Source organism: Cebus imitator, unplaced genomic scaffold, assembly GCF_001604975.1.
Source record: "Cebus imitator isolate Cc_AM_T3 unplaced genomic scaffold, Cebus_imitator-1.0 Scaffold855, whole genome shotgun sequence".
Taxonomy (NCBI): Eukaryota; Metazoa; Chordata; class Mammalia; order Primates; family Cebidae; genus Cebus; species Cebus imitator.
In genome coordinates this window covers 245,701-253,065 of record NW_016108170.1, presented here as the reverse complement: position 1 = coordinate 253,065, position 7,365 = coordinate 245,701, and the positions used below count along the sequence as shown (strand labels likewise).

Genomic DNA, 7,365 nt, shown 5'->3' with positions numbered 1-7,365 from the left:
CAGGCCAGAAATCTCTGTGTTCTCTCCAAAAACTTGCTGCCCTTCTCCAGACTCCCTCAACTCTCCTCCCGCTGGCTGGGCACAAGCCCAGACCCCAGCCTTAGGTGCTGCATCAGAACAGCCAGGAGGCCTTGGCAGTGTGATAAGCTCTACATTTCCACATGCAGTTCACCCCTGCCCTCACTGCCCTCCTGAGATATCATGGCTCCTTCCCAAACAGCCTGCAGCTGGGATAAGCAACAATGGCTTAGTGTTTCCTGGAAATTACCTGGGGAGGTGGAGAGCTGCCAAGCCAATCCTGCCAGGGTCATCAGCCCGAGGGTTGACAGTCAGGCCCAGACACAGCCCAGCTCTTCCTCCAGCCTTCTTCACTCTTCACTGCAGAAGGCTGTGTCTTCTCCCTGTTTCTGCCAGTTCTACATCCACCCAGCCCTGTCCACTGTCACCAGGGGCAGGGCACAGGGGTCCCGCTTCTCAGGTTCCCTTAGAATTCTTTGGTACTAACCTTAGGTCCTTTGAGGATGAGACTCACTTACTCTAAGTGCCTGGAATGTCAGAGCTGGAAGGGACCTTTGAAACTACTGTTCAATCCAACCTCCAGCCCAGAAGGGTGTGGCTGTGTGACCTTTGGGATATTTGAGGCTACCTCACCCTGAAACATCAACTTTTACTCAAAGATTTGGGTGAAAAGTTTTTATATTACAACCAACAAACTCAGATCCTTGTACGGGATGCCAACTGTAAGTAGACTTTACAACTAAATAGGTGTTCAAAGAAATGCCAGGCTTTCTGCAAGCTGCTACAGGCTACACCCCAAGTCCCTACCCCTAGAATACATGCTCTTTCTCGACTGTCCTCAGGAATGGCTAGTTAGAGAAGCACTGGCCCAATCACGGAAAGGAAATCTAAGGTTCAGACAAGTGCAGTGACTGTGAACCACATATGGATTGTCACTAATACAAATAACCCGTTTATTGAATGCTTATTGAGGACTAGGTACTGTATTGAGGGCTTTACCTAAATTTACTGTAATTTTCAGAGTAATTCCATAGGATACATGCTGTATTACTTTCATTTTAAAGATAAAGGAAGGGCTCAGAAGTTGAGTAATAGTAGCCAAAGTTCTCAAAGCTAATAAGTAACGGCTACTTATTATCAGCTGGATTTGAGCCTAGGTCTCTGACTCCAAAGTTCAGACCCTTGGTGACAATGTCACATTGTTAGAGATGCCACGGGGAAGAGCTGGGAGTGGATCGGAGTTCAAAGGTCCTGGTGTCCCGCACTGGCTCTGCTGCTGGACTGCACAGTCACGGGACTCTGAGAGCCCCTGGCTCACCTTCTCAGTCTATAGCTCAGAAAACCATGGCCTACAGAGAAGACACTGACTCAAGGCCACAACATTTCAGATCAGGGTCTGCTAACAGTGAGGCCCTGAGGGAGTATTCTAACCTCTCTGGGGTTAGAAGACCTCTAAACAGTCCGGGCCCAGTGGCTCATGCCTGTAATCCCAGCACCTTGGGAAGCCAAGGTGGGTGGATCACTTGAGGTCAAGACTAGCCTGGCCAACATGGTGAAACTCCATCTCTACTAAAAATATAAAAAGTTAGCCATGTGTGGTGGCAGGCTCCTGTAATCCCAGCTACTTGGGAGGTTGAGGCAGGAGAATCACTTGAACCCGGGAGGCGGAGGTTACAGTGAGCCGAGATTGTGCTATTGCACTTCAGCCTGGGCAACAATAGCACAACTACATTCACAAAAAAAAAAAAAGAGGAAAACCTCTGAACATATCATCTTAGGTGTACATCCTGGCAGTCCCTCTGTGAGCTCCAGCACCTGCAGGGCCCCTCGCACACTCTGCTCTGCATACAGCAGCTCAGACACACTATCCTAAACCTCTTACCAGTAAGCAGGATGGCGTAAGCTAAGGAAACTCATTTGACAATCCCAGTTGCTCTGCTTCTGAGACCAGCTTGTCAGTCCGCTAATGATAAGCTAAGCCTTGTATTGCAGGAAATAGGACATACACGCAGTAACCAAACGCTACGGCCACAACACACATCCTTCTCAGCAAGGAAATTCTAGAAGTTCATTATTTCCTGCAGTTCTCATATTTAGGAATCTTCTTCCATATTCCAACTTCTTAGGCCACTGTTGTTTGTCTAAGAGGCCTACTCCACAGCTAGACAGAAGCACTGAGAAGATGGGACTCTCCTGACTATTCTGAACAGTTTACCTGATCATGGTTTGCAGGCTTTATCAGGTTTGTGCTCTCAGCAGAGCAGGAAGAACTAGGGCCTAAGGCTCAGAACTCATGGTCTGTCCACACACCCATTACTCTATTTACTGAGTGCCCAAAATGCCCGCTAGGACTATAAATAAGGTGAGAGGTTCAACTACCTCCTCCCAATACAATGACATAAGCGCTGCAGGTGAAACGCGGACATAGGCCTTTCCTCTGGACCTGAGGAGGATGTTTCCAGTGGTTCCCATAGTCTCCCTGTGACTTCCCTCTCCTCCCCTGCCCCTCTTCCTTGCCAATCAAGGTGGCCACTCTCCAAAATAAAGAGTTCAATCTGCATCCCCCTGTGGGCCATGGGTGAGCAGGGTGGCCCTGGGTCTGGAGCTGATGTGGAGCTGGGCCTTTCTGGGACCCAATCTCAGGCTTGGGCCGGCCCACTGTGTCAGGGTTCAGCACTCTCTGCTTCATTTCTGGCACTCAATGGAATACGAAATGAGGAAATGACTGTGGCCTTCAAGTATTCATTGAATATTTGAGCAACTTCTGCTCCAATCTAGATTTGAGATTTAGCAGGGACCAAGTCCAGCTTTATCCCAGCCAGCCGGGAGGCAGAAATCACAGCGTTATAGGGAGAAGAGAGAAGGAGTTAGAGAAGTTAGAGAAGATGGAGATTCAGGGAGCAGCCTTGAAAGGGGCACATTCCTCACTGGCTCTGAGGAGGCCCCCGGACCTCAGGAGCCCTCAGCCTACTGGAGAAGAGGCAGACAAGGAGAGAGCAAGGAGCTCGTGGTCACCTGCCTATTTCCAAGACATTCCCTTTAGCTGGTCTGCAGTTGCTGGAGTCTCTCCTCTAGCCACAGCTCTTTAAAGCTGAGCTGACCAAAGTCCATGCAGCCTTGACATGATGCTCTAAGCCTGGCCCTGACTCTACCAATAGGGATGCCAGTTGTGTCTCTTCTAGATGAAAAGTCCCCCCAAGAGGCTCCAGACACTTCTCATCTTCCCTGTCATGCTCCTCAGGTAGGCAGGTGAGCCCACTCAAGCACCAGCTGTGTGTGATGCCCATGGCAGGACTGACTGCAAGTCCAGTCACACCCTTGGCTGTCCTCCTGTGACTCACACTGGCCGTTCCACACCATGCCCTGCCTGTCTCCCAGAAGACACCCTCCAGTTCCGGTGTCTCAGCAGGGCAGTCAGTGATGTTGCTGAGAAGATCTGATTTTTGCCATCTGCAATGATGGGTGATAACAGGGATCGACATACTTTTCTCCCTTAACAGTCTCATTTTCCTACCAATCATGGCTACCTCTTTCTCCTCACACTTCACCAAAGATACTAAAGAGGCTAATACATGTTTCTCCTCTTCTCTCACCCCTAAATCTCTTCTAGAGTAGGGATAACTAGAAAGAAAATGGTGACCCCTGAGAACCCGGAGAAGGCATGGGGAAAACCAATGACCAACTGAGAGCTCAGCACATCAGCAGGAACACGGAGAGGAACTTCTGCTCAGAGGTGTCAGCTCAGCTGGTCCCCAGTGCAGAGGAGAAAGTGTGCGTCCCCTCTCAACCCTCTCCAAAACAGGCAGCCACTTGCACTTGGGGTGAGTGAGCCCTTCCACAGGATCCTCCATCAGCTGTAAGGCAGAAGCACAAGCTGATGCAGGGCCAACAGGGAGGTCGGTGGACCACCACCAGCTATTAGCTGCACTCATAACTAGCTCAGGGAGCATGGGCCTTGAGGATATGGAGCTCAGCTTCCAATAGGGAATTTGGAATCCTGCTGGAGAAAACGGATTGCCAAAGAGAAAAACAGAGCCCCAGGAGCCAGGAAAGTGGTATGGAGAATTACAAAGCTGACAGGGCATTGGCCTGTCCAAAGGCCCTAAAACCCTTGTGCTTGTCTACTCCTGAACCCGAAATTCTGCACACTACTGGGGACACAGTGCTAAACGAAGGCAGCAGTTCATTTTCTTAGCATTCAGCCTAGAATGCCCAGCATTTACTGAGTGTTAGATGCACTCTCTCTCCTACAATAAGATTGATACAGTACTCTGAAGAGCTGTACGTTGTTTAAAGCTGCAAAGCTTTAAAATGGCAATTCTAGTGTCAGAACATTTTCTTTCGAGCGATTTAGGTAAACTTCTACCTGGTGGACACAGCAGCCAGCCAGCTAGGCCCCTCCAGGTGTGATTGATTAGGCCTAAAAGCAGTGCTCCATGGACTTATTTATATCATTTTCCATAAAACATATCTATTAACAATTCACTCCTAATCACTAACCCCCATTTCTAACAGTTTCGTAACATTGAACAGAATGCTGTCGCCGGGAACTTTTATCGTTAACGCTCAACATAAAGAATCCAGTTTTAATCTCACTTTGGTTTTTTGTCACTACCTGATATGGAACCGTTCTTTGAGAAAGCAGGCTCCTAGGACTTCTGAGAGTCAGCTGTAGAGAGATTCAGGACGCCCACGCTGAAGAACGTTTGCCCTCACTTCTATCCCCCTCACACCTACTAGTCAGGGCTCGGTTCCACCGCCTTCATGGCTGCATCCCTCTCTGCTTCTGGGCCCAGGAGAAAGACTGAATTCACTGTTGACAGCACCTGTTCCTTGTAATGCAAGTTAAAACCAAAAGAGGGAGGGCAGAACCATCTTGCTTACACCTGCTTCAGTTTAAGCCTTCACAATAGTGCTTTCTCTCCCATTGAAAAGTCAGCTTTCCCCCCCACCCAACCTCTCTAGGAAGCTACGGTTTAACATTAGCCCGTGCTTGCTCAGGTGTCCTCTCCACAAATCTTGACAGATTCCTGCCAATTCCATATCTAGCCTGGCCTCCAAAGCAGAGCGTTCTCTCTTAAGTGAGACAGTGGTTTCCCCTTATCTCTTAACTAGAGACTTAAAATAGTGTCCAGGTGTCAGAAGGTAATTTCTTGCTTGAGTCCAGGAAAAGCCAGAGTTTGCCCCAACACTCATCACCTGTGCCCCTCAATCAAACACCGGAACAAAACATCTGTGAAAGATCTAGATGTCTCTTTACTTTGGCAATCCCTGAACTGTTGATCTGTTTGTTCACACCTCCTGTCAGCTGTACCTGTCACGGCTTCTCCACTGACTGAGGGCCCCTCTGAGCTGAGGCTGCCTGTGAGGAGATACTGCCTGAAGGTCTTCCTTACCTCCTGTTTGCCAGTGCTCCCAAGATGCCCAACCAGGCATTTGGGGGTACTCAGGGGCACACCAGTCCTCTTGTGGGCACAGGGGAGAGGGCCTTCTCCACAATCACCCCATTTTTCTTGCAAGATGAACCTAGGCTTGGATCTCAGGCTAGATCACTAATGATCAACTTGGCAGTCCACTCATAGGGTTCCCAACAAGCCTGCCTTGACAGGGCCAATAGAAGAGAGGGCAGACAGCAGGAAGCAAACAGAGCCCACCCAGGCCAGGTGCCTATCTCCTTAAAGTTACCATCCTCTACCATTTGAACTGATTTTTGCACTTAGCCATACCAGAGCTGAAAAGTCAAGAATTTGCTAATGCTAAAATGTTGCAAATAGGGGAAGGTTCAGCTGGCAAATTAGTTACTGTTACTTAAGCTTCTACTTACTGAGATTTTAATAGTCATGTACCAGGCTTGTGGGATGGAAGAGGAAGACTGCAAGAGGAAAAGGAGCTCTTCGGTCAAAGTTAAATATGAATTCTAGCCACATGCTGGGGCGGATTGGGAATACCTACCTCGGTTATCTTTATCAGGATAGCAGAACTATATTCATCTACAACACCTGGACCACTTTTCCATCAGGCTGGGGTCACCTCTGCATCAGGAAATTTTCATTCACCAACTCTTTTTTTTTTTTAATTGAGATGGCATCTCACTCTGTTGCCCAGGTTGGAGTACAGTGGCACAATCTAGGCTCACTGCAACCTCCACCTCCCGAGTTCAAACGATTCTCCTGGCTCAGCCTCCCGAGTTGCTGCGATTATAAACATGTGCCACCATACCTGGATAATTTTTGTATTTTTAGTAGAGATAAGGTTTCACCATATTGGCCAGGCTGGTCTCAAACTCCTAAACTCAAGCGATCTGCCCACCTCAGCCTCCCAAAGTGCTGGTATTACAGACGTGAGCCACCGCACCCGGCCAATTCACCGTCTCTTAAGCACTAGAGGCAACCAGCAGAGCAATTATCATCAACCCAGAATGTCCTCCAACCACCTTTCCAATCATTAGGGGGACCACATATTATCCAAATCAGGACTCTTGAGAACAGAAAGGGCTTTATGAATACTCATGCTGGGACTATTCAGGGGAGCTAGATATACATATGGCCACGTCTACCCTAATCACTCCCGTGTCTCCCTAAGTCTAGACACAAGGCATGACTTCAAAGACATCCTCCCTATGCAGCTGTGCCAAATTTGGTGCTTGCCCTGCCTCTGTAGGCACTGACCCAGAACGCTGCCACAGAAACACTGACTCATGGGCCCTGTTCCTATGTCTCGGACTCAGGAATAAATTCGGTTACAGACACCAAACCTCTAGAAAAACAAAAGACAAAGAGGTGTCTTCCCTGGCCACATTCACCCTACCCAGGCCAAGCTCGGGCTTCATGTGCCCTCTGTCTAGGAGACTGTGATTTCACACTCTGGGTTATTTTGGACATGCTATCATAGCTCCCTTGCTAGGAAGCTACAGTTTGACATTAGCCCGTGCTTGCTAAGGTGTCCTCTCCACAGTGTTTTGGTTTCTGACTCTTAACAGGAATGTTGTACTCACCCAAGTTTCCTTGTCCCATCCTGTTTTGTCATTCACAAACAAATAAACAATATTGGCTAAAAGTTTGGTTGTGGGTAGGATTACAAATGACTTTTCCTCCAATATAAATACTATCATTTTCTGTAATTTTTTTTAGTCTTTTTCTATGTATGTACTTTTAAAAATAAAATTATATATACAGATTATCATTGCCTTCATTTTTCATGCTTTTCCTCAGATATGGAACACTCTCCATAAATCTTATTTTCAGTGACTGTATCTAGCTAGAGGATAAGCCAAAACTTAATCATGCCCCTGTTATTTACCATTTAGGTTACTTCCAATTTCATTAAAACAAACAGTTTACTGGACAT

At 47.8% G+C, this 7,365-nt stretch overlaps 1 non-coding gene across 1 annotated transcript; it reads left to right on the top strand.

Annotated features, from left to right (window-relative positions):
• Positions 1 to 6,638: 6,638 nt before the first annotated feature.
• LOC119469812 lies at positions 6,639 to 6,769 on the top strand. The gene has a single exon (XR_005198655.1). It is a non-coding gene; the product is annotated as a small nucleolar RNA SNORA5 (small nucleolar RNA).
• The last annotated feature ends 596 nt before the right edge of the window (positions 6,770 to 7,365 follow it).